The 19,783-nt window shown below is 39.8% G+C and overlaps 2 pseudogenes; both read right to left on the reverse strand.

The window, feature by feature from the left end:
• Positions 1 to 3,567: 3,567 nt before the first annotated feature.
• LOC110570762 lies at positions 3,568 to 3,723 on the reverse strand (annotated as a pseudogene).
• A 13,713-nt stretch (positions 3,724 to 17,436) lies between these two features.
• On the reverse strand, positions 17,437 to 19,776 carry LOC110570668 (annotated as a pseudogene).
• Positions 19,777 to 19,783: the final 7 nt, after the last annotated feature.

Raw genomic sequence — 19,783 nt, forward strand, 5'->3', positions numbered from 1 at the left:
ATCAGAGTCCCGCCCTACCGGGTACCTCACGTGACTCACTCCGAGCGTTCACATCCGGGCGTCTACTGCACCCCGGTCCCGGGAGGGCGGAGTCACTAGTCTGCGCGGTGACCTGCCGCCACTTTTTTGCTCAGAGTCGTTGGCTTTTAGGGGTGGAGCCGCTGCGAGATCTTTAAGGGTGCGTATTTTAGGGCATTCAAAAGCTTCCTGTTACTTTAGTCTAGCAGCTTCCCGTCTTTGAGATTGTACTCGTGGGCTCCCTCTTGTGAGAAGAATCTCCTTGATTGTTTGCCCACTCAGTCGACCTGCTGCACAGAGGCATCTGGTAGGGCCGTTAAAGCCAAAATAGGAAGCACATTTTGGATTAACGGGATATTAGGGAAGTTCCAGATATCTGAAATATTCAGCTCCAGTTTCTTTGTCTGGCTACGTCTGGCTCTTTAACCCTCGGGAAATGGCACTGGCATCCACACAGCTACTGACCCAGAAGTCCGGGAAATTTTCCTTATTGTTTTTTTTTATTCTCCCTCACCCTTTCCATGCCCTGTCAGTCACCCAGTCCTGTCAGTTCTACGTTTTAAGTATTTTTTTCACGTCCAAACCCCACTATTTTCCATACAGCCAAATACCTAATCTCTTTCTATGGACTGTGTACCAGTATCTACTCTGACCGCAGACTCCACTCCCTTATGTTCTTCATAGAGTGATATTTTGACAAAGCAAATGTGATTGAGTATGAAGCACTTATATGACTCCCCACTGCATTTAAGATGGAGTTCCAACTCCTAAAGATGTTTGGTCTTTAAAGAGCCCTGTGGTTTCTAGTTTCACCTCTTCTGAATTTTCTTTCATTACCTTGTAATTCATCTTGCTACTTTTGCCCATGCTGTTTGTTTTTTTTTTAAAGATTTTATTTATTTGAGAGAGAGAGACAGACAGTGACAGAGATAGCAAGAGAGCACAAGCAGGGAGGAGAGGGAGAAGCAGGCTCCCGCCCAGCAGGGAGCCGGACGTGGGACTCCATCCCAGGACCTCCAGATCATGACCCCAGCCGAAGGCAGACGCTCAACTCGCTGAGCCACCCAGGTGCCCCTGCCCATGCTGTTTTGTTAAGAGCAGTCTTTCCTCCCCCTGGGCCCACTTAGTCTTATTCATGCTGCAGGTCTCATTGTAGAGGTGAATTATCTGTCCCCAAAGCCCCCTTAATAGCTTGCTTTGTACATCCTGGTGCCGTGCATGCACTTTTCCTTTGGTACCCCGTGTAGCAGTGACTTGTCATTCATTGCCTATTTATTCAACTTGCATAAAGCTAGGAACTATATATGTCTGTTTATAGTTAAGTATTCAGCATCTGTTGGGGCGCCTGGGTGGCTCAGATGGTTAAGCGTCTGCCTTGGGCTCAGGTCATGATCCTAGGGTCCCGGGATGGAGCCCCGCATGGGCTCCCTGCTTGGCGGGGAGCCTGCTTCTCCCTCTCCCTCTACTGTTCCCCCTACTTGTGCTCGCTCGCTCTCTCTGTCAAATAAATGAAATCTTAAAAAAAAAAAGTATTCAGCATCTATTTAGCAATTTGCTATTAGTAGATATTCACCAGGACAAAAAAAGAATAAGTAAATGAAACCTAAGCAGTTGTTTTGAATTTAGGCATCAATTCATCATGAAGGTTTTTTTTTTTTTTTTTTTAAGATAACTAACATTCACATCCTTATCCTTGTCTAGGCCTCACCTCACGCCTTCTTGGCTTGAGTGGAGGAGATTAGAACATCTGTTTTTAGCCAACAACTTGTTCTCCCAGTGTTACGAGCCAGGTCACTTCCATTAGTTTACTATTCTGGGCATTGTGGCTTATATGTGCAGAAGCATCAAGAAGAAAGGATCAGGGCAGACATGCTGTGCCGGCTTGGCGGTAGGTGGCCACGGCTACTGCCTGCACTGCAGCTCAGGGCCTTGGGCCTGCTGCTTGCGCCAACCTCAACAGGCGGCATTAATCAGTCTGCTCTGCTGGTGTGGGTGGTGGCGTCAGTCTCTGCAGTTGGCTCAGGTGGCCCTGGCAGCGGTTAGGGGCCCTGGCCACCTTGGCACATGTGCAGGGCGCGTTGGAGTTGCTACTCGGTGTGCATACCGCCATAGGTCTGCCCTGGTGGACCTGCATTGGCCTCACCACTGTGGCCCAACACTGCGTAGTCATGTCATTCCGCCTGCTGGTGTGCTTTTTCTCTCTCTCTCTGACAAATAAAATCTTAAAAACAAAAATTGTATCCTAAAAACACAAAAGTAGAATCGAAGTGTCTAATTCTGCTTATAAAATTACTAGAGGCACCAGAACTTTGGAAAACAGGATTAAATACTGGATGATGTCAAATTATACTGACCAGTCTCATACATTAAAGCTTTATAAAGTAAGAGAATCCAGTGAGGTGATTCTTAAAATTTTGGAGGTGTGGAGGATCATAGACCCATTTGCACATCTGCTAAAGCTATGGTTTTCTTTTCAGAAAAATCCTGGGACTCACAACATGGGGGTCTTCATTGATGACCCCCCCTTACCCGTCCCCAAGACTTTCTTGCGACTGCTTTCGGCTCAGGTCATGATCCTGGAGTCCCTGGATCGAGTCCCGCATCGGGCTCCCTGCTCAGCAGGGAGTCTGCTTCTCCCTCTGACCCTGGTTAAGAAATCTTATTCTAATGGAACACACAAGGATGATGAGTTAATGTGTGACTTTTATAAAATGAACTTGAGATACATGCAATAGAGTAGTCCTTACAAGAAAGTACCTAATATAGTAGGTGATATTGCCTTTCAACACTGTTCTGAAAGAATACAAAAAGGGTACATTCCTTTTCTATAACTAAAGAAGTCTGGAATAGAGTGTAGCACTAAGTACTGCTAGAGCCCAAAGTGGAAAATCTTAAGCATTAAGTTTGTTTACTTAAAGGAAGAAAATCAAAAGGGCAGCTACCTATTATGGAGGTGATTTTATAAACTTTATTTGGAATGATTAAGTACTCTAATGGGTTTCAACTATGATAGATGTTTAATATAGGAAAAATTAATAGGTCATATAAATTGTGGATCCAGTTGTTTGCTTGTTTGATTTGAAAAGATGATAAAACTAATTGCAGTTTGGGATATTTATGATTAAATTTGACAGTCATTTGAGAAGATTAAAAAAATAATAGGAGAAAGGATCACAAATTAAATTAAAAAAATTTTTTTTTTATTGCTTGAGGCCAGAAGGTGTGAATTAGAAAGTGAGAACAGGGCTGGCTTAATGAGCATGTGACCTGTGCTCAGAAAGGCCTTGTACTTGGTTTAAGGTTCTGCTCTTACCATTTTGAAATGCCTTTTCTTTTTTTTTTTTTTTCCCCTGAAAGGTCTTACATTTATTACTGAACCAACCTACTGGTGCAGAGGCATAGTAACAGAGAAAAATCATTTCCCTGATAAAACATGTCTGTTGGCCAGGTAGGAAGGAAGTTTACAGAGTGATAGAACACATGATCTTCATGCAGCTTAATTAAATATGTGGTGCCAATTAGGTGTGTCATCTCATGATGTGTGACGCCTTATAGACCCATCTTGGTTCTTCTCCGGTGCCTCCTCTTGGAGTTGTACCTGATTTTATTACCAGTTTTTATCTGAATCCACTGGAGAATGGGATGATTCTGCTTTTGTTTCTTGGCCAGGAATTACTTGATTCTGAAAGTCTTGTGAGAAGACATGGCGAGAAACAGTCAGCCACACACAGCAGGATGGTGGCGAAAAAGAGAAAAGCTTGAAACGCTTAATAATTTATATTTGAGCTTGTAATTTGTAGGTGAAGTCTGATAAGACAGTGGAACATGCACATGAGCAAATGAGATAATGTGCAATATGTGTGTCCATCTGTGTCTCTTGTTGCCTCATTGCCATATCGTGTTCAGGATGCTCAGTAAATGGCTTCCATGACACACATACTTTATATTTGGGGCTCTGTGCTCAGAAGGGCTTCATACTTCGTTTAGTGCTCTGTGGCTATCTTGAAATTCCTTTTTTTAAAAAAGATTTGAGAGAGAGAGAGAGAGATGGGGGAGGGGCAGAGGAAGAGGGAGAGAGAATCCCAAGCAGACACTGCTTAGCACAGAGCCCGACATGAGGCTTGATCACGACCCTGAGATCATGACCTGAGCCAAAACTAAAAGTCGACGCTTAACAGACTGTGCCACCCAGGCACCCCTGCCATCATGAAATTCTTTTTTTTTTTTTTTTAAAGATTTTATTTATTTGACAGAGAGAGATACAGTGAGAGAGGGAACACAAGCAGGGGGAGTGGGAGAGGGAGAAGCAGGCTTCCCGCAGAGCAGGGAGCCCGACGCAGGGCTCGATCCCAGGACCCTGGGATCATGACCCGAGCTGAAGGCAGACGCTTAACAACTGAGCCACCCAGGCGCCCTGCCATCATGAAATTCTTAACAATTTTTGAAAAATTTTAATTCCAGTATAGTTAACATACAGTGTTGTATTAGTTTCAGGTGACAATACAGTGATTCAACAATTCTATGCATTACTCAGTGTTCATCATGATAAGTGTGCTCTTAATCCCCTTCACCTATTTCACCCATACCCCCCACCCGCCTCCCCTCTGCTAACTGTCAGTTTGTTCTCTATAGTTAAGAGTCTGTTTCTTGGTTTATTTCTTTTTGTCTTTTTTCGTTTGTTTCTTAAATTCCACATATGAGGGGCACCTGGGTGGCTCAGTTGGTTAAGCGACTGCTTTCGGCTCAGGTCATGATCCTGGAGTCCCTGGATCGAGTCCCGCATCGGGCTCCCTGCTCAGCAGGGAGTCTGCTTCTCCCTCTGACCCTCCTCCCTCTCATGTGCTCTCTCTCATTCTCTCTCTCTCAAATAAATAAATAAAATCTTAAAAAAAAATTCCACATATGATTGAAATCATATGGTATTTGTCTTTCTCTGACTAGCTTATTTCACTTAGCATTATACTCTGTAGATCCACCCATGTTGATGCAAATGGCAAGATTTTATTCTTTTTTTATGGCTGAGTCATATTCCATTGTGTGTGTGTGTGTGTGTATTTATCTCTTTATCCAATCATCTATAGATGGACACTTGGATTGCTTCCATAATTTGGCTATTGTAAATAATGCTGCAATTAACATAGGGATGCATGTATCTTTTCAAATTAGTGTTTTTGTATTTTGGGGGAATTACTGGATCATATGGTAGTTCTATTTTTAATCTTTTGAGGAATCTCCATACTGTTTCCTTTTTTTTTTTTTTTTAGAGATTTTATTTATTTATTTGACAGAAAGTGAGAGAGAGGAAGTAAGCACAAGCAGGGGGAGCAGCAGAGGGAGAGGCAGAAGCAGGCTCCCCACTGAGCAGGGAGCCCGATGCAGGGCTTGATCCCAGGACCCCCGGACCTCGACCTGAGCCGAAGGTTCAGGCTTAACCGACTGAGCCACCCATCCACGCCGCCTCTCCATACTGTTTTTCCACAGTGGGTGTACCAGTTTGCATTCCCACCAACAGTGCACAGGGGTTTGTTTTTCTCCAGGTCCTTGCCAAGACTTGTTGTTGCTTGAGTTTTTTATTTTAGCTCTCTGACAGGTTGTATCATTGTGGTTTTGATTTGCATTTCCCTGAAGATGAGTGATGGTGAGCATCTTTTCATGTGTCTGTTGGACATGTGTATGTATTCTTTGGAGAAATGTCTGTTCATGTCTTCTGTCCATTTTTTAATTGGGTTATTTGGGTTTGGTTTTTTTTTTTTTTGGTATTGAGTTGTATACTTTCTTTATATGTTTTGGATACTAACCCTTTATCAGATATATCATTTGCAAATATCTTCTCCCATTCAGTAAGTTGTTTTTTAGTTTTGTTGATTGTTTTCTTTGCTGTGCAGAAGATTTTATTTTGATGTAGTCCCAATAGTTTATTTTTGCTTTTGTTTCCCTTGCCTTAGGAGACATATCCAGAAAGATATTGCTACAGCTCATGTCAGAGAAATTACTGCCTGTGTTCTCTCCTAGGATTTTTATGATCTCAGGTTTCACATGTAGGTCTTTTATCCATTTTAAGTTTATTTTTGTGTATGGTGTAAGAAAGTAGTCATTCTTTTGCATGTAGCTGTCCAGTTTTCCCAACATCAGTTGTTGAAGAGACTGTCTTTTTCCTATTGCATATTCTTGCCTCCTTTGTCAAAGATTAATTAACCATATTATCATGGGTTTATTTCTGGGCTCTCTATTCTGTTCAAAATTCTTAATGATTTTATCTTTGAACTTTTATATTCACTTTGGGTCTCACTGAACTTTCACACATCTTAGCCTCAAGAAACTTTTAAAAACCTAATCTGAGATTGATTATTACCAGACAGTTTTAAGAAACTAAAGTTGACTTTATGGAGCCAGTGAAGCCCCTTGGATATCAGCAAAACTTTAACTGAAATTTAATATTCTTAAATGTGCATAAAATCACTATTCTTGCTGCACTTGTGTAAATAACCAGGCCAGATCTGATGAGACTAGACTTATTTCACAAACAAATCAGAGTTACTGTAATTGTCTTTGGTAAAAATGGGGTGACTAGAGAGAGAAAAATTGCATTTCATTAGAAAACTATAGTGTGCCCATTACAGATTATGTTTCTGCTCATTGTCTTTGAGGTTTTGTTATTAACCTGTAAACTGTATTGGACCGTGAGTTCTGCTTCTTCTAGTTCGAGTCCTCTTATATGTGGCTACAACTCTTCAAACTCACTTTTCTCCTACACTTGTGACTTAGAATCACTGAAAACCAAACCTGCCCTTTTTTCCATGTCCTAACTAGCTAAAGGGGGACAAGTACATGAGGGCTGGAATAGCAGATTTTAGCTACTTGTATGAACAAATCCATATGTATGTATGTATGCATGCATGTGAAAGTGTTAACTTATTCTTTCACTTGGATGGACAGAGAGGTTTTTCTGAATATTTAAGAGTTAAATCACTTTTGCTTATGTTTATTACTGCTTGAGGTTGAGGCTTTTTGAGTATTTTAAAAATATATACCCACAACACTATTCTGTAAAGGAAAATATTGCCACCATTTTAGACCAGGTAACCTTCAAGTGTGTGCTATTTTTGTCGCTGTATCTAACTCAAGTCAGAACTTTAAAAGCAATTTGTTTTTGAAACTTGAAGTTCTTAAAATAGTGTGATACAATTGCTGCTGTTCCAATCCCCAAGAGTTTTCTGTGTGAAATCTTGAAATCAATACAGATGGAAGGGAGAACTTGGAATGTTAAACAAAACAAAATAGAAAAAGGAAAACAGGCAAAACTTCAGAGGTATCATCACAACAGATCATATATGCACAATCTTCATACCTATCCTTTGTGGGCTGCTTAGACAGTTCACCAGACACCCTGATATCATCAGATGTTAAAGCTGCAAACCAGGAAAATCCATCAGATTGAAACTGCTGTCTTCATTTCACCATCTAAAGGTGCTTCCAGCTCAAATCTAGAAATGTTCTTCACTGACTGCTCTTTAGACTCAGAAACTCATTTATAAACTAGTTTATAATTTGCTCCAACTGTGAACCTGTTTCTCTTTGGATTCCATAGAAATACCTCTTATTAAGTACCTGATTGCTCACACTATATAGAGTCCTACTTAGATGGAAACTCCTACCTGCAATACTGCCTCTTGAAATGAGACCTCATCTTATTTATCCTGTCCTAAATAATCATGATATGGTTCATTATTGTAAGACATTCCACCAATCCAAAAAGTTTTCTGAGATCCACTTCCAAAAGAAGACAATGGGTCCCATATAGTAAAACCTAGAGATTTGTTTTATTGGAAAAGGCATCAATGAAAGATTGCAGTTGAACCTTATTAGAAGAGACCTTATCAACTACATGGAGCCCAAGGCAGGGCTCAGGACCCTGAGATCATGACCTGAGCCCAAATCAAGAGTTGGACGCTTAGCTGACTGTGCCACCCAGGTGCCTTATAGAACAAATGTATTTTTAAACACTAAGGCAGAAACTCTGTTGGCTACCTGATATCCCTTCTTCTCTCTTAATAATAGAATATTATTGGAGTAGCAGTGTGTACAGCTATAATGAACATTTCAAATCTCCCTTTTACAATATCTAATATGAATGGAAGTCCTTGTATAGGGAACTGTGTAAGTTTCATGACATATTTTCTTTCTTTTTTTTTTTTAAAGATTTTATTTATTTATTTGACAGAGAGAGAGAGATAGCGAGAGCAGGAACACAAGCAGGGGGAGTGAGAGAGGGAGAAGCAGGCTTCCTGCCAAGCAGGGAGCCCGATGTGGGACTTGATCCCAGGACCCTGGGATCATGACCTGAGCCGAAGGCAGACGCTTAACGACTGAGCCACCCAGGCGCCCACATGACATATTTTCTTAAGCTTGTAGCTTAAGAGGAGTCTGAATCCTAAACCTGGTGTAGCAGAAATGGTTTTATCTTTCATGTCACATTACATCATGCCTTAATTACTTATTTCAATGTCTCTCTTTCCTAAAATGTGTAGGCTCTATGATGACAGGGGCTGTGTCTGTCTTGTTTTATATTGGATCCCAGAAGAGGCACAGAAAAAAAAAAATCTTTGCTCCATGAATGAATGAATGAATGAATGAATGAATGAATGAAGCAATGACTGTCTGAACTTTGTGTTGAGAAGGATTCTGAGTTAGTGTTGTACTCGGGAAATAATGTCATTGTCAATTTGTTATGAATGTCATAGGCATACCATAGGGGAGGAAATACACACCTCCCAGACATGTGTCATTTTCTTTTTTGTTTTGTTTTGTTTTTGTTTTTTGTTTTAAATTAATAAACTTTAACTTTCAGAGCAATTTTAGGGTCATGGCAAAATTGAACAGAAAGTACAGAGTTCCTATATACCTCTTGACCCCACACATGCACAGCCTCTCCCATTATCAACATCCTGCCCCAGAGTGGTACATTTGTTACAACTGATGAATCTACATTGATATGTCATTATTATCCAAAGTTCATAGTTTAAATTAGGGTTCACCTTTGGTGTTGTATGTTCTATGGGTTTTTTAAAATTAAAATTCAATTAATTAACATATAGTATATTATTAGTTTCAGAGGTAGAGTTCAATGATTCATCAGTCATATAATACCCACTGCTCCTTACATCACGTGCCCTCCTTAATGTCCATCACCCAGTTAGCCCACCTCCCCCCAGCAATGCTCAGTTTGTTTCCTATGATTAAGAGTCTCTTATGGTTTGTCTCCCTCTCTGATTTTGTCTTGTTTTATTTTTCCTTCCCTTCCCCTATGATCCTCTGTTTTGTTTCTTAAATTCCACATACGAGTGAGATCATATGATAATTGTCTTTCTCTGATTGACTTATCTCGCTTAGCATAATACCCTCTAGTTCCATCCACATCATTGCAAATGGCAAGATTTCATTTTTTTTTTTTTGATGGCTGAGTAGTATTCCATTGTCTGTGTATCCATTCATCTGTCCATGGACATCTGGGTATCTGGGCTCTTTCCATAATTTGGCTGTTGTGGACATTGCTGCTATAAACACAGGGATGCAGGTGCCCCTTCGGATCACTATATTTGTATCTTTGGGTTAAATACCTAGTAGTGCAATTGCTGGGTCATAGGGTAGCTCTATTTTCAACTTTTTGAGGAACCTCCATACTGTTTTCCAGAGTGGCTGCACCAGCTTGCATTCCCACCAAAAGTGTAGGAGGGTTCCCCTTTCTCCGCATCCCTGCCAACATCTGTCATTTCCTGACTTGTTAATTTTAGCCATTCTGACTGGTGTGAGGTGGTATCTCTCTTTTTTTTTTTTTTTGTATTTCCCTGATGCCAAGTGATGTGGAGCATTTTTTCATGTGTCTGTTGGCTATTTGTATGTCTTCTTTGGAGAATGTCTGTTCAAGATGTGTCATTTTCATTAAAGCTTTATGTTATAAACACAAATTACTAATGTTATGCTATTTTATGGATAAGTTTGCTTTTGTGTTATGTGTTGATGTAATGAACTAGGAAGCACTTATAGATCAGTAAAAGTTATAAGTATTAAAGGAATAATAAGAATGTTGAAGTTGAATTAAAATTAGTTTGTTTTGTTCAATCTCCTTTTAGTTATAGATTTTGGAGGTTATGTGATTTATTGAAAGTCTCACAGTTTCTTGAAGTGGTTTCTTATATTTCCCCTTGATAATATATTCCTGCCTCACCTCATTAACCACCTCACCTAAATTAACCACCATTACAGAGCTGTATGGCTAATTATTCTAGTGCAAAGGAGGGATACAAACAACAGAATCAGAAAGATTATTTTAAAATTGCATTAAAAGTCCTGAAACTCTGAAATTTCAGTTGCTACCTTTTTCCACCACCCTCTAACTCCAATTTTTAAGTGAAATTAAACAGAGATTGAAACTCTGATACAGTTTTTCCTTTCATTAAAAAAAAAAACCCAAAACTCTCTAAATCATACACACTCAACTCTATTCATGTTGACTAGAAACATATTTATTCAATATTCATTTCTATTATATAAATATTCTCAAGTGTCTACATTTGACACTCTATTTTGACACATTGTGTTTATCCTTGCAAATCTTAATTCCGTTTGATGTTATTTTATAATTTCTTTCAAAACAATTTTCTTCAAATAAACAAGGTCTTTTTTAGGTCTGAAAGACTAGACTGGCAACATGCGCTGAGAGAAGGTAATTTTGCTTTAAGATGGCACTAGGTATTAGAACAAAAGGGGGCTGATAACTGAGAAAGAGGCCAATGGTGAAGGAGGTACAACAATTAGAAGGTGGTTTCTGGAATAGTCAAGAGATGTCCACATACTTGTAAAACTCCAAACTAATTATTTCTTAGATTACCTATGGCAGTGGTATTATATTAGCATGTCTAGTTACATATGAAATATATCAGCTTCCTTGCAATGTGAAACAATAGGAAACCATTCTAATTTACTATTTTTCCAGCATTCTTTCCTTTAAATATTATTTTGCTCAAATAGAAATGCATTGTTTATTAATAGCATAAGATTTTGGTCATGATTTAATATGGAGTTATAATAAAAATAAAATATGGTTAATTCTAGGCACTTGTAGATTTTACTAGTAATTTGCTTAAGTTGCAGAACATTAAATAGTGAATTATTCCATCTGACAGTGGTTGGCTAACTTTGCCAGATTGGGAGAATGGATATGTGCACTGAGGGAAGATAAATTTTACCTTACCTAAGAGACAGATTGCGATAGTCAGTCAAACTCTTTCACTGAGGAACTTGGTAAAAACACAGAGGTGCAGGCCTTATCCTACCTCAACAAGCCTGGGCCTTTCTCATCTATATTTGTTCTCCAGGTGATTCTGATGCTCATCAGACTTTTATGTGCACATAAATCACCTGGCCATGTTGTTAAAATGCAGATTCTGATTCACTAGATGTAAGGCTGGGCCTGAGATTCTGTATTTCTAACAAGCTCCCAGGTGTTGCCGATGCTGCTGGTCAGTGGAGCATCTTTTGAGTAGCAAAACTCTAAGACAGTGATTCTCAAACTTGGTGCACACTGTAATCATGTGGGGACTTTTAAAATTACTATCTAGTACCCATCCCCAGATAGCTTGATTTGGTAAATACATAGATGGAGTGAAACTTAGGCACTAGGGATTTTTAAAAGCTTCTACGTGATTCTAACATACAGCCAAGTCTGAGAACCACTGCTGTAAATGACCAATTCTAGAACAACTGGTCTCTTTTGGTTATCCACCCTCTCAACCACTTAGGTCCTAATCTCCTTTCTGGAGAGTGATCTACCTTTGTATCTCTACCTAGGAACAGATCTATTCCATTTGAAAGTAAGTAGGAGACACAGTGCTCCCACTGCTAAAAACCTTACATATCTTTCCTAGGAATAAAGGATATTCTCTTCCATAATCTCAGTACAGTGATCAAAATCAGAAAATTTTACATTGATACACTATTTTCTAGCCTACAGTCTATATTCAAATTTCATCAAATTGTTGCAATAATTTTTTTATAACTATATTTTTTCTCAGGTTCATGATCTATGCTAGAATTACTTTGTTAGTTTGTTCCTCAAGATTCAGTTTGATTCTAACTCCTTTGCTACTATATGCTAGGACAGGTTGGCTGGGCTCAGTTCCCTTTAGTTAATTGTCTTTTGCCTTTTAAAATATAGCTTTATCTGTGTTAGTATGCTTTCTTGCCATCAAGGCCTTCACATACAAAGAGGCCACAAATAAATTTGCTTTAACTTCCATTTCAGCCTACATTTACTCCTGTAATAACTGCCTTGGATTGCAGACATGACTCTTCAGCCAGTGCTGTGAAATAGATGGGTCTCACCTATATGCTTCTCAGGTAGGCCATCTTAAAAAAGGTAATGCACTGGACACCAAAAACATGATCCATTAAAGGAAGAATTGATAAACTGTACCTCATGAAAATGAAAAAAAGTTTGCTCTGTGAAAGGTCCTGTTAAGAGGATAAAAAGACAAGTTACTGACTGGGAGAAAATGTTTCCAAACCACCTGTAGTAGGCTGAATAATGGGTACTTAAAAATATCAAGTCCAATCCCTGGAACTTGTGTTATTTGGAAACAGGGTCTTTTTTTTTTTTCTTTAAAACTTTTATTAGGGGCACCTGGGTGGCTCAGTCGGTTAAGCATCTACCTTTGGCTCAGGTCATGATCCCGGGGTCCTGGGATTGAATCCTGCATCTGGCACCCTGCCCAGCGGGGAGTCTGCTTCTCCCTCTCCCACTGACCCTCCCCCCACTGCTCGTGCTCTCACTCACACACACTCTCTCTCAAATGAATAAATAAAAAGCCTTTAAAAAACTTTCATTAATTAATGTTTTCAAAATACATAGAATGTGACAATAAAAGGGATAATTTTCTTGCCTAATCATATCTAATTAATTAGATGTAATTAAGCTAAAGATTTTTTTTTTAAAGATTTTATTTATTTATATGACAGAGAGAGACAGCGAGAACAGGAACACAAGCAGGGGGAGTGGGAGAGGGAGAAGCAGGCCTCCCGCTGAGCAGGGAGTCCGATGTGGGACTCGATCCCAGGACCCTGGGATCATGACCTGAGCCGAAGGCAGACGCTTAACGATTGAGCCACCCAGGCGCCCTAAGCTAAAGATTTTGAGATGAGATTATTTTTGATTACCCAGGTGGGCCCTAAATGCCATCACAAGAATCCTTGTAAGAGAAAGGCAGACAGTGATTTTACAAATACACAGAGAAAGGAAGATGATGTGAAGATGGAAGTAGAGAGTGGAGTGATGCAAAGCCACCAGGTAAACACACAGAGAAGGAGATGTGAAGATTGAACAGAGAGAGAGAGAGAGATGACCATAAGTTTAGGCATGCTGGCAGCCACTAGAAGCTGGAAGAGGCAAAGAAAGGCTTTTCTTCAAGAGGTAATACCCTGCTGATACCCTGATTTTAGACTTCTAGCCTCTAGAACTGGGGGAGAATACACTTCTGTTGTTTTAAGGCACCCCCTTTGTGGTGATCTGTTACAGCAGCCATAGGAAAACAATACAACACTATCCAACAAAGGGTTACATCTTGAATATATAAAGAATGTTGAAACCCAGCAGTAAAAAACAACCTAACTAGAAAATAAGCAAAAGACATGCATAGACATTTATTTCACTGAAGAGGATAAACAAATGGTAGAAAAGCACATGAAAAGATGTTTAACAGGATTAGCCATCAAGGAAATGCAAATTAAGACCACAATGAGATTTCAGCTATACACCTATCAGAATGACTAACATAAAAAATGATGACAACACCAAATTCTGGTAAGGATGTGGAGAAACTGGATCATTTATACATTGCTGGTGGGAATGTAAAACCATATAGCCACTCTGGAAAAAAGGTAGGTTCTTAAAAAATGAAATATGTGATTATCATATAATCCAGCTATTGCGCTCTTGGGCATTTTCCCCCAGAGAAATGAAAACTTACGTTTACACAAAAACTTGTACATAAATATTCATAGAAGCTTTATTTGTAGCAGCCCAAATCTGGAATCATTACAGATGTCCTTCAACGGGTGAATGGTTAAACAAATTGTGGTACATTCATACCAAGGGTAACGAATAAAAAGGAATGTTGATACATGCAACAATTTCGATGAATCTCCAAAGAATGATGTTGAGTAGAAAAAGTCAATCCCAAGAGGTTACATACTGTGTGATTCCATTTATGTAACAATTTTGAAATAACAAAGTTTTAGAAATGGAAGCCAGGTTAGTGATTGTCACTGAGTAGAAATAGGGATAGGGACAGTTGGGAAGAAGGTGAGTATGCTTATAAAAGTGCAACATGAAGGACACTTGAGATTTATTTTTTTTCTAACCGTTAAAAAATAAGAGCTGTGTTATGATTTATACACCATACAGTTCACCCATTTAAAATGTACAAATCAATGGTTTTTAGTATATTCACAGATACTTGCAACAATTGTCACAATCAATTTTAGAGTATTTTCATCACTCCAAAAAGAAACCCCGATAACTACTAGAAGTCATTCCCCATTTCTCCCCAGTCCCCTCCCTCAGCCCCAGGCAATCCCTAATCTACTTTCTGTTTCTATATGTTTGCTTATTTTGCATATTTCATGTCAACAGAATCATATAATATAGGGTCTTTTGTGACTAGCTTCTTTCACTTAGCATCACAATTTCAAGATTCACCTATGATGTAGCACATATGCACTCTTAATTCCTTTTTATTGCTGAATAATATGCTACTGTATAGATTTTCCACGTTTATTTATCCATTCATATGTTGGATTTAGGTCCTTCCTGCTTTTTGGCTATTATGAATAATTCTGCTATGAACATTTGTGTAAAATTTTTTGTGTGGGCATATGTTTCTATTCTCTTGGATATATACCTAAGAGTATAATTGCCGGATCAATGGTAACTTCACATTTACCCATTTGAGGAACTGCCAGCCTGTTTTTTGAAGTAGCCACACCATTTGACATTCCTGCTGGCAGAATATGAGGGTTCAGATTTATCTACATCCTCATGACCCTTGTTATTATCTTTGAGTCCAGCCATCCTAGTCGGTGTGATATTGTATCTCATTTACTTTTAAATTTGGATTTCTCTGATGTGCAATATACCAAGCATTTTTCCATATGTTTATTGGCCATTTATATGTCTTCTTTAGAGAAATGTCTATTGAGATAATTTGTCCATTTAAAGAATTGGGTTGTTTCTATTATTGAGTTGTAAGAGTTTTTTAAGTTCTCTATATATTTTAGATAAAAATCTTTTTATCAGGCATATGTTTATAAAGATGTCCTCTCACTATGTAGGTTGTCTTTTCACTTAATGGTATACATTGAAGTATAAACATTTTTAATTTTGATAAAGTCCAAATTTATTTATTTATTTATGCTATTGTTTGTGCTTTTGTTGTCATATCTACGAAATCATTGCCTCATTCAAGGTCACAAAGATTTACACCAATGTTTTCTTCTAAGAGTTTATAATTTTAGTTCTTATGTTTAGGTCCCTGTGGTTTATCTTGACTGTGGTGGATACATAAACCTACACAGGTAATAATACAGAATTTAACACACATATACACACCTACACACACAGCAGATGAGTACAAGTAAGACTGCAGGAATCTTATTAAGATTGGTGGATTGTATCAATGTCTGTATCTTGGGTATGATATTATACTATAGTATTATAAAATGTTACTATTAGGGTAAAGTAAGCAAAGTGTACAAGGGATCTTTGTATTTTTTCTTAGAACTACATGTGAATCTAAAACTATCTCAGTAAGGTGCCTGGGTGGCTCAGTCAGTTATGCATCTGCCTTCAGCTCAGGTCATGATCTCAGGGTCCTAGGATCCAGTCCCGCATCAGGCTCCCCGCTCAGCAGGGACCTGCTTCTCCCTGCCTGCCACTCCCCCTGCTTGTGTGCATTCTCTCTCTCTGTCAAATAAGTAAGGAAAATCTTAAAAAAAATAAAATTATCTCAATAAAACTTTCAATTAAAAATAAGAATCCTTAGAAATTGGTATTTCTCCCCCTCCCTTTTTTTTGCCTCGATAAAAGGGCAACATAATAGCAAGGATTGACAGGTGAAATAAGAGCATTATGTGGGTATGGGTAATTCTTGTCTTTAAAAATAAGCAGTTGGCATGTAATAGTTCTAGTGTTAATTTTACACACATTTCTGTTTCAACATGTAGTACTGATTTTGATTTCCACCAAAAGCCTAATAATAATGGCATAGGTAAGTGAAATTTACTGAATAGAAATAAAGTGCCAATAATTTTTAAAAAGTAACTACATGTTGGACTATATCACACTTAACACATGAGTAAATAAAAGCACAGGTTATCTAATTACCTCTTGAAATTTTAAATCAGGGGTGCCTGGGTGGCTCAGTTGGTTAAGCGACTGCCTTCGGCTCAGGTCATGATCCTGGAGTCCCTGGATCGAGTCCCACGTCGGGCTCCCTGCTCAGCGAGGAGCCTGCTTCTCCCTCTGACCCTCCCCCCTCTCATGTGCTCTCTCTCTCTCTCATTCTCTCTCTCAAATAAATAAATAAAATCTTTAAAAAAAAAAAGAAATTTTAAATCAGATCTCTGAAAATTTTATTTTTGCTAAGCTTTAATCTTTTTTTTTTTTTTAAGGAACAACTGTTAATGGGCACTTACCTGCTTTATTGAATATGAGAAAAACCATCATGTGCCATATTAATGCAAATTACTATAAGTACAAGGCAAAAGGACATAGTAATCCTTTGTGGTTTTATTCTTCTTTGGGAGAGGTTGGGAGAATATTGGCTTGAATTCTATCATCCTGTCTACTTACTTTTGTGTTCTTAAAAATGCTGTTCATAAAACTTCTTAGGTGACAAGCTGAGCATTAAATGTAATGGTAAATTATTTGTAAATGTCTATCTTAAGGTTTTTTCTTTTTTTTAAGATTTTATCCATTTATTTGACAGAGAGAGAAAGAAGAAAACACGAGCCAGAGGGAGAGGCAGAGGGAGAAGCAGACTCCCGGCTGAGCAGGGAGCCTGCCTCGGGGCTCAGTCCAAGCATGATATTATAAAAATCTGTTACTGTTTTTTTGCCCTTTGAGAATTTCTAAATACAAATTAAGTTAAAGGATTGTTCCAAAATCTGTGTCATCAAAAGGCATTGAAACATTTCTTATGGCAGGAAAGGATCTCATTAGTCTTTTGGTTACTGTTGTCGGGGATTAACAAATAAGAAGAAACCAGGTAGGAAATGGCTAACATACTGGGAATATTTGTACATACCAAAATACCACTACTTCGTTGCCTTTGTATCTGAATGGTCCTGGGAAGATTCTTTTGCTCCTCAGCAGGTGTGGGGTGTGCACCAGAGACTGTCTCTGGTGATCTGGCCGTTGTACTCTGTCATCTTCATCTTGAGCATGTAGGGAATTATGCTATCAAAACATTGACAGTGAGACCAGTAAATAAATGAATAAATAAATAAAATGAAAAAAATTAAAAAAAATTAAGTTCTATTATGTTGGAGCTCAGTGCCAGCGGATAGATGAGACTCTGGGCCACTCAGAAGGTGGGTGTCTTCTGAGTAGGGTTTTTGAACATAGTCTTGTAAGTCCATCTCTGCTTTTTTTTGGAATTTTTCAATCTGGTTTGTGCTGGTCAAACCTGGATGATCAGGACTAAAGAGAACTATAGCTTTAAGGTATGCTTACTCCTAGCTGTCTATATCTAGCTCCACCGTACTGTTAACAGAAAGTCCTGACACTTCCAGATGTGCTCTATGACTTGCTTTATCCAGTAACCAGCAAGTTTATCTTCCTGGGTGCTGAGGTTCTGCAGGTGGTTGATGGTGGATGCTAAGATACTGGAGAGACTCACCACTGGGCACACTGGGTCAGGCCAAGGGTGAAGGGCTCATTCTAGCAGGGCAGCATGAGGCTGGTGTTACATTCCTGACCAAGTGTCTGAACTGCTGAGATTGACCTGGGCTCTTGCGTGGGGAGGGAAGTGGGATGTAGACTTGCAGATGTAGCTCATGTTGAGGTATTCTGGAATGGGGCTGGGCATCGTGACCCTAGATGTGATGTAAGTGTCTAAAAGGAGGGTGCCTTTGGGTGCCTGGGTGGCTCAGTTGGTTAAGCGACTGCCTTCAGCTCAGGTCATGATCCTGGAGTCCCAGGATCGAGTCCCGCATTGGGCTCCCTGCTCAGCGGGGAGTCTGCTTCTCCCTCTGGCCCTCCCCCTCTCATGTGCTCTCTCTCTCTCTCTCTCAAATAAATAAATAAATAAATAAATAAATAAATAAATAAATAAATAAAAGGAGGGTGCCTTTGACCTCATTGATGGGTGGGGACTGGTCTCCAATGATGACGTGGATGCTGCCTCCTCCACTAGTGTCTGTCCTGTCTGCGAGGCTTGGAGACATGAAGCTGTCTGTGTTATTAAGTGCTTTTGCTAAGGTATCAAATGCTCTAGGAATCTCACTTGCAGACTGGTTCTCCCACAGTACTTCCGAAGCATTACCATTGTTAAGGGATTCATTTAGGTCGACAGGGGAGGCTCCTACATTTGCCAGTATGCCCAGAGCCCCTTGGCTTGTCTCAGGTTTAGAATACATGGTCAGGAGAACCATACCATCCCCATGTATCAAAGGCTCCTGGGGGCGCCTGGGTGGCTCAGTTGGTTAAGCGACTGCCTTCGGCTCAGGTTATGATCCTGGAGTCCCTGGATCGAGTCCCGCATCAGGCTCCCTGCTCAGCGGGGAGTCTCCTTCTCCCTCTGACCCTCCTCCCTCTCCTGCTCTCTGTCTCTCATTCTCTCTCTCTCAAATAAATAAATAAAATCTTTAAAAAAAAAAAAGGCTCCTGGATGTTCACAAGTGTCCTGGATCAAGAAGATCTGTTTCTTAGTTGAAGCAGCATAATTGCTTGGTTTCTCCCATGGCACATCAAAAGGCTTCTTCTCCCCACCCCAAAGGGCTTCTGTTCACACTGTGTAGATTACATTTCCATACCCATCTCTGAGCATTTTTTCATTCAACAAAACTGACAGCTGTTCTGGTGGTGTTTATTGATGATGCAGTCTTAGTTGCTCTGACAGCTGTAGGTCAAATTTTTCCTAATGTCCCTTTTGAATACATTTTGCATCCTTCAGAACTGACTGCCCCATAGTGACAGCCAGGGGCTTTGTGGCCCCAGACCATATAGTACTATACCACCTGAGGCCACTGGATGTGGGCCTTCCACAGGAAACCCTCCGCAGAAGCAGAGTCCCTGATGATCTGGATCCTGCCAAGGATGAGGTTATCCCAGGTGGTGAGAGTGAGCTGCCTGGCATTGGAGGTCTCTGGGGAAGCCAGGATCACCTTCTCAGTCCCAACTGATGAGGAAGAACTGCTGCTTGCGGAATCCAGAGGTGCTCACTGCGGTGATAATCTGGATCTTCTGTCCTGTCTGCTGGTCTGTCGCAACCTGAACGCTCCGAGAGGCCGGGCTACCGCAGGGTGCGCGGAGGTTGCCTGGATGCACCGGGAGGGGCTGGCCTACCTGGGGAGATTCCTGCAAGTGATCTGTGTGTGCTGTGCCGCAACCTACACTCTGCTGAACCAGCCCTTCCAAATTTGTAGCAAAATCATCAAAGAAACTCGGAATTTGGCACCAAAGTGGCCTAGAAGCAGGTATGGCATCTGTGGT

This window comes from Neomonachus schauinslandi, chromosome 1, assembly GCF_002201575.2.
Source record: "Neomonachus schauinslandi chromosome 1, ASM220157v2, whole genome shotgun sequence".
Taxonomy (NCBI): Eukaryota; Metazoa; Chordata; class Mammalia; order Carnivora; family Phocidae; genus Neomonachus; species Neomonachus schauinslandi.